The sequence below is a fragment of the Podarcis vaucheri genome (genome assembly GCF_965113315.1).
Source record: "Podarcis vaucheri genome assembly, chromosome: 3".
NCBI lineage: Eukaryota > Metazoa > Chordata > Lepidosauria > Squamata > Lacertidae > Podarcis > Podarcis vaucheri.
The window spans coordinates 126,501,986-126,509,998 of NC_138761.1; the positions used below are offsets into that span (position 1 = coordinate 126,501,986).

An 8,013-nucleotide genomic window follows, 5' to 3' on the forward strand; every position below is an offset into this window, starting at 1 on the left:
CGTCTTTGGGAGCGTTGGCATCCTCTGTCTCGGCGGGGCACAGAGCCCATGCTGCTGGCCTGGGTGGCGGAGGCAACCTCCACGCTGCTGCTGCTTCCTTCCCGCTCGGCCGCCTCAGCAGGAAGGAAGGGGCGGCGCCCAGATGCTGCTGGCCTGGGCAGCCTCCACGCCGCTGCTTCCTCTCGCTCAACCGCCTCAGTGGGAAGGAAGCCAATCAGAAGCCATGCCAGTGTCGCTGCCCATGGCTTTTGATTGGCTGCTGGAGCTTCCTGCAGCCAATCAGAAGCCAAGCCGTGCCGCGTCACGGAAGTCAGTCTCCGTGTGGTGAGGCCTCTGCACTGCACCTATTCAGCACGGGGACTGACCGAGCGGGTGGCAGGGTCTGTAAGGTTTGTGGGCCGGATTAACAAGCCCGGTGGGCCCTATCACACCTTAGTTTGATGACCTCTGATCTAGGACATCACTCATGAGCTTTGTTCCAGGGTAAGAACCAGCGTTAGAAATTAGCCAGGCGCCAGGCGCAATTTGCAACCAACCATTTGTGACTGGAAGGAAATGTCCAGGTGACACTATTGGTGCCCAGCATCTCCCCCTGCCTAGCTGCAGTAAGCTGGTCTGCCAGGCACAACAGAAGCAAATGATATGCTTCTTTTGCTGCTGCGCTACCCCCACAAACACCTGATTTCCCCATCACTGCAGCAGCAAAAGACATGTCTTTTGTGCAGCTGAAAAAGCCTTTTTCCTACCACTACTCCAATACTTTGGCCACCTCATGAGAAGAGAAGGGCAGGAAAAAACATGTGCCTAGACATTTTGTTTTGCCACCCATAGCCTAGGTCCCAGGAGCAGCATGGCTCCTACCATTCCTATGCCAGTTTCTAACATTGAAAGAAATACAACACAGATGAAATAATGCCAGTGTTGGATCTCTTGCATGTTTTGGTGTACAGACCTAAACACAGGTTGAGAGAAGCACAAAAGGAATCAGATTTTTAAATTTTCCTTCCTCCTTTCCTAATTACACAGAATCCAGAATTGTGTAGCTGGAGATCTGCCTCTCAATGGGAACCTACTGAGTCTGTCCTTTGATGTCTTCCAAAAATAGGAAATGCCTCAAAAGCTGCAGCAAGGACAAGCTAAAGGGAGTAGATCTTTGCATATTTTCATCCTCAGAACTATGATCAACAAACAGAGAATCAAGCAGAGGTACACAGTTCCTTTTTTGGTCACCTTTTAATCTACCATTTTAAAGAAAGCAGGTCAGCAGAAGAGAATACATCTTCAAATATCTTCAAGGCCCATCACATGGAAGATGGAGCAAGCTTGTTTTCTCCTGCTCTGGAGGCCAGAACCTGAACCAATGGCTTTAAGTTACAAGAAAGGAGATTCCAACTAAACATCTGGAAGAACTTTCTGACTCCTTTCTTAAGAGACTCCCACTTCTTGATCATGCGAGGTTTTTAAGCAGATGGCCATCTGTCATGGATGCTTCAGTTAAGATTCCTGCATTACTCACTGGACTGCATGATCCACAGGATCATAGAATCATAGAGTTGGAATAGACCACAAGGGCCATCGAGTCCAACCCCCTGCCAAGCAGGAAACACCATCAGAGCACTCCTGACATATGGTTGTCAAGCCTCTGCTTAAAGACCTCCAAAGTAGGAGACTCCACCACACTCCTTGGCAGCAAATTCCACTGTCAAACAGCTCTTACTGTCAGGAAGTTCTTCCTAATGTTTAGGTGGAATCTTCTTTCTTGTAGTTTGGATCCATTGCTCCATGTCCGCTTCTCTGGAGCAGCAGAAAACAACCTTTCTCCCTCCTCTATGTGACATCCTTTTATATATTTGAACATGGCTATCATATCACCCCTTAACCTCCTCTTCTCCAGGCTAAACATGCCCAGCTCCCTTAGCCATTCTTCATAAGGCATCGTTTCCAGGCCTTTGACCATTTTGGTTGCCCTCCTCTGGACACGTTCCAGTTTGTCAGTGTCCTTCTTGAACTGTGGTGCCCAGAACTGGACACAGTACTCCAGGTGAGATCTGAACAGAGCAGAATACAGTGGCACTATTATATTCTGCTTTGTAGGATCAACTCTACAATTCTGTGATTCGGTATTTGCCTGATTACAGTACAGATATGAAGGTGGATTCACCACCTTTTCGGTGGTGGCGCCCGCCCTGTGGAATGCCCTCCCATTGGATGTCAAGGTGATGGACAACTACCTGACATTCAGAAGACATCTTAAGGCGGCCCTATTCAGGGAAGCTTTTAATGTATGATATTTTAGTGTTTTTTGGTTTCTGTGGAAGCCGCCCAGAGTGGCTGGGGAAACCCAGCCAGATGGGTGGGGTACAAATAATAAATTATTATTATTATTATTATTATTATTATTATTATTATTATATTATCTGACTTCCTGCAAAAAGAGAAAACCTCCAATTCTACACCCTAGGTAGCATAATATCCATTTAAAATAGTACCAATCTAAATAGCAGAACATCTGTGTAGTAAACTACTGTAGTATGACTATCACATTCCTTTTTATATAGCAATGGGGGTTTTTAAGTGCTTTATCTCTGCTTGTGCTCAATTTCATCAACATTAATTGGTGGCATAATATATTAATTAAACATAGCCTCTATCTTATTTCTGAGAATGAAGCTGTATTAGACTTCCAATAGCTTTAGGAATTTAGGTCTGTTTCATCAAGCTTATGAAAATAAATTATGTCATTTTGAAGATACTACTTTCCCTTCACAAGCTATACAGTTCTGCCACTGTACCTAAAGGCTGACATAAAATCTCTTTATATTTACCAGCTCTGGACACGCAAACTCACACTTTTCCCGACTTATGCTGTTGGAATTTAGTACAGGGAAACCAGAATTATTGCTGGGGCTGGGGAGTGAAGTGGGAACCCAACAGGATTTGAATTGAAGCAGCTTCACCTACTAAGCCTTGGCATTTGTGCATCACAAGAAAAACTCTTGTGTTGAATCCATGTATTGTCCGCAACAAACATTTGCTTAGGCCTATGACTTTTCTTTTGATGCTTTTGAATTATGGTGCTGGAGGAGGCTCTTGAGAGTCCCATGGACTGCAAGAAGATCAAACCTCTCCATTCTGAAGGAAATCAGCCCTGAGCGCTCACTGGAAGGACAGATCATGAAGCTGAGGCTCCAATACTTTGGCCACCTCATGAGAAGAGAAGGCTCCCTGGAAAAGACCCTGATGTTGGGAAAGATGGAGGGCACAAGGAGAAGGGGACGACAGAGAATGAGATGGTTGGATGGTGTTCTTGAAGCTACTAGCATGAGTTTGATCAAACTGCGGGAGGCAGTGGAGGACAGAAGTGCCTGGCGTGCTCTGGTCCATGGGGTCACGAAGAGTCGGACACGACTAAACAAACATGACTTTTCTTCATGCAGGTCAGGTTGCACTACACACCCACATCCAGTCCAATACATGCAACTGCAATCCTTCAAAATTGGAGCAAGGAGGAGGGTCCTGAGAGCCCTGCTAGATCAGACCAAAGGCCCATCTACTCCAACATCCTGTTTCTGCAATGGCAAATCAGATGCCTCTGAGAAGCCCACAACTAGGACATGAGGGCAATAATAGCACTCTTCTACTGTTGCTCCTCAGCAACTAATCTTCTCAGTGACTAGGGCACTGCCTCTGATCCTGCAGACAAGTACCTATTGATAGTCTTATCCTCCATAAATTTGTCTAAACATTTTCTAAAGCTAGTTTTTAGCCACCACAACATTCTGTGGTAGCAAATTTCCATGGTTTAACTATGTGCTTTGTGAAAACTTCTTTTTGTCTGTCTTGCACTCCACAAAACTCAGATTCACATTGGGAAACCTAAGGTTTTCAGTATTAGGAGGGTTTTTTTTTTGGGGGGGGGGGACACAACGTCTCCCTAGGGACTTTCTGCATGCCACACAGGGTTTTATAACACTTTTATCCTAACCCCACTTTACTTGCCTTACTTCTAAGCTAAATAACACCAAACAGTGTCAGCTGTCCCTTTAGGAGAGTTGTTCCAGTTCCTGATCATTTTACTTGCCCTATTCTTAACCTTTTCCAGCAGTTCTACTACATCCCTTTCAAGGCGTGGCAACCAACCCTGTTCAGAGTATTCCAAGTGTGGACTCATAGATTTGCTCATTCTTTTCCTAATGATCTCTAATATATTGCCTTTTTCACAGCAGGCCCACACTGAATCAACATTTTCTTTTCTTTTTATTATGTACTTTAACACATCAAAAAGAAAAAACAAATATCCATCAACACAAAACAAAAAGAACATTAATACATTAACTAATAACCTCAAAACTTTAAATTAATGATGGTCTTTTTCTATAGACCCAACTTCCCGTCTACTCCTTACTTCAATTTCTCATCAGTTACTCACTGACATAACATAACAAATTATATTAAAATTTAGTAATCTTTAGTCTAACTTAAATTTTACATCATACTTGAAACTGCTACTGAAAATTAAACCACAATTATTATTTTTCAGATAAATTTTGAAGATAAATGATTGTTTTAGTTTGTTTTTTATTTTTATTTTTTCTGATTTTTTCACTGACTAATCCACCATAGCCTCCAAATCCCTTTCCTGTCCGGTCAGTCAGACAAAGAGTGATCACCATTCAGACCAGGCATATCCACAGTAGGCTTAAAACAGTCATAATTGATTATATCTGAAGCTGAAGCATGTACAAGGAGCAAGTAAGACCACCTATAAAGCAAAATCAATATATTCTCCACCCTGGGAGTGGGGGGAGGGGGGAGAGACAAGTCAAGGCTACACATGCTGAAATTAGGAGTAGATCCTCTTTTCTACCTTTATTTGCCAGTTTAGATTTTTTTAAAAACTCTATTAAGAAGAAAAAACCCTGACCACACTGAGGTCTCTAAACCATTTCAACAAGTTTTCCAAGAATCTCTCACGTAAGCTCACAAATAACAAAACTTTTAAAAAACACCATTGAAGTGCATGGGTGGTAATAAAACCTGCTGACAGCTCAGACTTCAAAAGTGGTGCATTTGATCTTGTGCCTCAAATATAATACATTTTGAAACAAGGCACTTGGGTTCATTTGAAACTACTTCCGAGTCGATGTATGTAGTAGTTGGCCTTGGTGTATTCATAGTTTTTCCATATTCATCAGTCAATAATTCCAAAGATCAACAGCAATGCTGCATTCATTTAATAGGGCCAAAACCTCAGGAGCCCTTTTTAGTATCAGTATTAGTTTTCTTAAAATATGTTCTCTGAATATCAAACTGGGAACACAAGCATGAAAATATATCTTGTCAGTGGACCAGATGTTTAGGTAATACTGACAGTTTACAGGAAGTATTAATTTATATGAAAGATCTTAAACCCAAAGTATAGCATACAGGCAAAAATACCCTATACTATAAGCAGCACATCTAATATAAACATCCAGCATACTACTGTACTATACCTTTCATTATAATATGCTTTGTGAGATACAAAATAGAAAACAAGAAACTTAGCTTCACTCTCACTTCTGGCCACTCCACTTTCCTTCCCCCTTACAAGTAAAGCATAGAAAAAAATTATTCCATTGCTGGACAGCTCAGATTCAGAAGAGATAAAATTGGAATTCAGCTGATAGAAAGCCAAGAAGAGGAATCACAATGATTGTACTGAAAAAGTCAGTTGACTCCCAGCCAAGATAAAACACTTCACAGAAAAGTACAATGCCATAAGCCAAGACTCATGGAACTATGTCATGCAGGTTTTTAAACGAAACAGTATAACACAGAACTTCAAATTAGTAGGAGCAGGTGTAAAAGATTTCTCTTTAAGAGATGACACACTGACAGATTGAACCAAATCATAACTAAAGCACAAAGATGACAACATCAAAACCCTCACCATCTCAAATCACTGTACTCCTCTTTTGATAAAAACAAATAAGAAATTAAGCAACTCCTCCTCCTCTATTTTAGCCCTTTAAAGGAAACCGGAGAAGGAAAATAACTTTGCTACAAATACATCACACTAGGGTTAATTGAGACCGAGGACACAAGGCCAATTTTTAAAAGGAAACTTTAAAAGGATAAACACCACACCAAAAACTTGCGTTTCCTTTTAGAGGTGGGAATATAAGTAAGAACACAGGAGAAAAAAGCTTTTACACATTAGCACAAAGGAATACTACTTACTTTGTTCTGCCTCTTTTATTATTCAGCTAACGTCCAGGATTACTGTACTTTAGTTAGTCCTGGCCAAACCCAGCTTTAGGAAACGCTTCGGGCTCCCCTAAAAAGGAGAGATTTCCCCTAGACAAGCTCCATGACAAAGGCATCCCTTCCCCCCGCCACCCCAAAATAAAGGGACTACAACCAGAGCCAGGTTTTTGCCCGAGGCGGAGGACGCGGGGCTGCTGAGCTCGGCCGCCTGTGCAATTTCCCTTTCCAGGAGGACAAAGAGCAGCCCGCAAACCTCAAGACAGCGACGCGAGAGGCGGAAAACAAGCCAGGGACACGCGCAGACACACCTTCGGGGGGGAAACACGAATGGATTCTTTTCTTCCTTTTACCGTTTTCTTGCTTTTACCGTTTAATTCTTCCTAAAAACTGCCTTTCCCCCCTTTTACGGTCTCCTCGCGTCCCGGCCAGACCCGGCAAATGGGGATGAGAAACAAAACCCGGAAGGGGGCGCGAGGCTGGCTGCTCACCCGGGACAGGACCCTCGCGGCGACAGTTCTCCTCCTCCCTGCTGGAAGCCCCTCGGAACCCCGAAGCCGGAGACGCAGCCGGGCGGGAGGCGAGGCCCCGCGCGCCGAGGCGAGAGCGGAGTCCGAAGGGGCCGGATCCCGCGAAGGGGGCGGAAGCCGCTGGCCAGCGCCTCCGCGGCCTGCGAGGAAGACGGCGAGGGCGGCGGGGCCAGAAGCCGAGCGGAGCCTCCGGGGCAGCCGAACAAGAAGAAGCAGCACAAGAAGCAGCAGCAGCAGCGGCCGCTCCGGCGCACAGACACATATAGCCCAGGAAGCGGGCGGGGAGGCGGTGACCTCATAAGAACGCGCCGCCCCGCGGAGGATGACGGGAACTGTAGTCCTCCGGAGAGGGAGGCGCTCCTGAAACCAGGCCCCGTCCGCCAATATGGCGGCGCCCAGAGGCCTTGGACGGGTCTTTGTTTTGTTTTTTGAAGCCCCGCCTTCACTTGTTTGCTTATTTAGTGCAAACAAGGTTTTAAATCATTCCAACAACTCAGATTAATAGCACAGACAACCCGCAACTTGCGCGCCTTTAACTTGCGTGCATTCAGCTTTCGCCCTTGGCTTTTTAAAAAGGGGGCGGGGGGCGTCCAGGGAAAAGACTTTGGCAAGCCCCCCCCCCCCCCCGCTTCCAATCTGTTTGGATTATGCGCAAATTCGGCTTTAGGCGCGGTCCCTGGAATGAGCGTTGCCGCCTTCGGTCCGGCAAAATAAGGAAGATGGGCGGGGGGGGGAGGGGGGAATTGGGCAGCTAAAAATGACTTGACCCGGTGCAGAAAGAAATGTCTTCCAAGCAATCCATTATAATGGCCCGACTCATAGAGTAGACCCAAGGAAACGTACGGCTCTAAATTAGCAACGCACATTCATTTCAGTGACTCACATCCTCCCCCACCTGCTGAATTTCTACCTGTCAAAAGAATGGTAAATGTAGAAAACCAGCCAAAGAAAGAAAGAGGTGGAGATAGCAACAAATTCTGTTTCTTTTCCAAACAAAACTTTGCTTCTAACATCTCTTTCCACATACAGTACCTGCTAATGCCAATTCTCTCTCTCTCTCTCTCTCTCTCTCACACACACACACACGTGCATCACAGTCAGACATGTTCATCCAACCACTAGGGTTAAATCTCTTCTTGTCATATATTCGAGACATTTTAAAATAATTCATCTGTTGCCCATAGGCATTCATAGAATCTTAGAATTGTAGAGTTGGAAGCGACCCTGAGGGTCATTT

The 8,013-nt window shown here is 44.7% G+C and overlaps 1 protein-coding gene across 1 annotated transcript in view; it reads right to left on the reverse strand.

Moving 5' to 3' along the window:
* PELI1 (pellino E3 ubiquitin protein ligase 1) overlaps positions 1-6,759 on the reverse strand; it is a 66,032-nt gene extending 59,273 nt beyond the window's left edge. Inside the window, exon 1 of the mRNA XM_082215800.1 lies at positions 6,738-6,759. The gene's annotated coding sequence lies outside the window, so the exon portion shown is untranslated. The remainder of the gene's footprint in view (positions 1-6,737) is intronic.
* Positions 6,760-8,013: the final 1,254 nt, after the last annotated feature.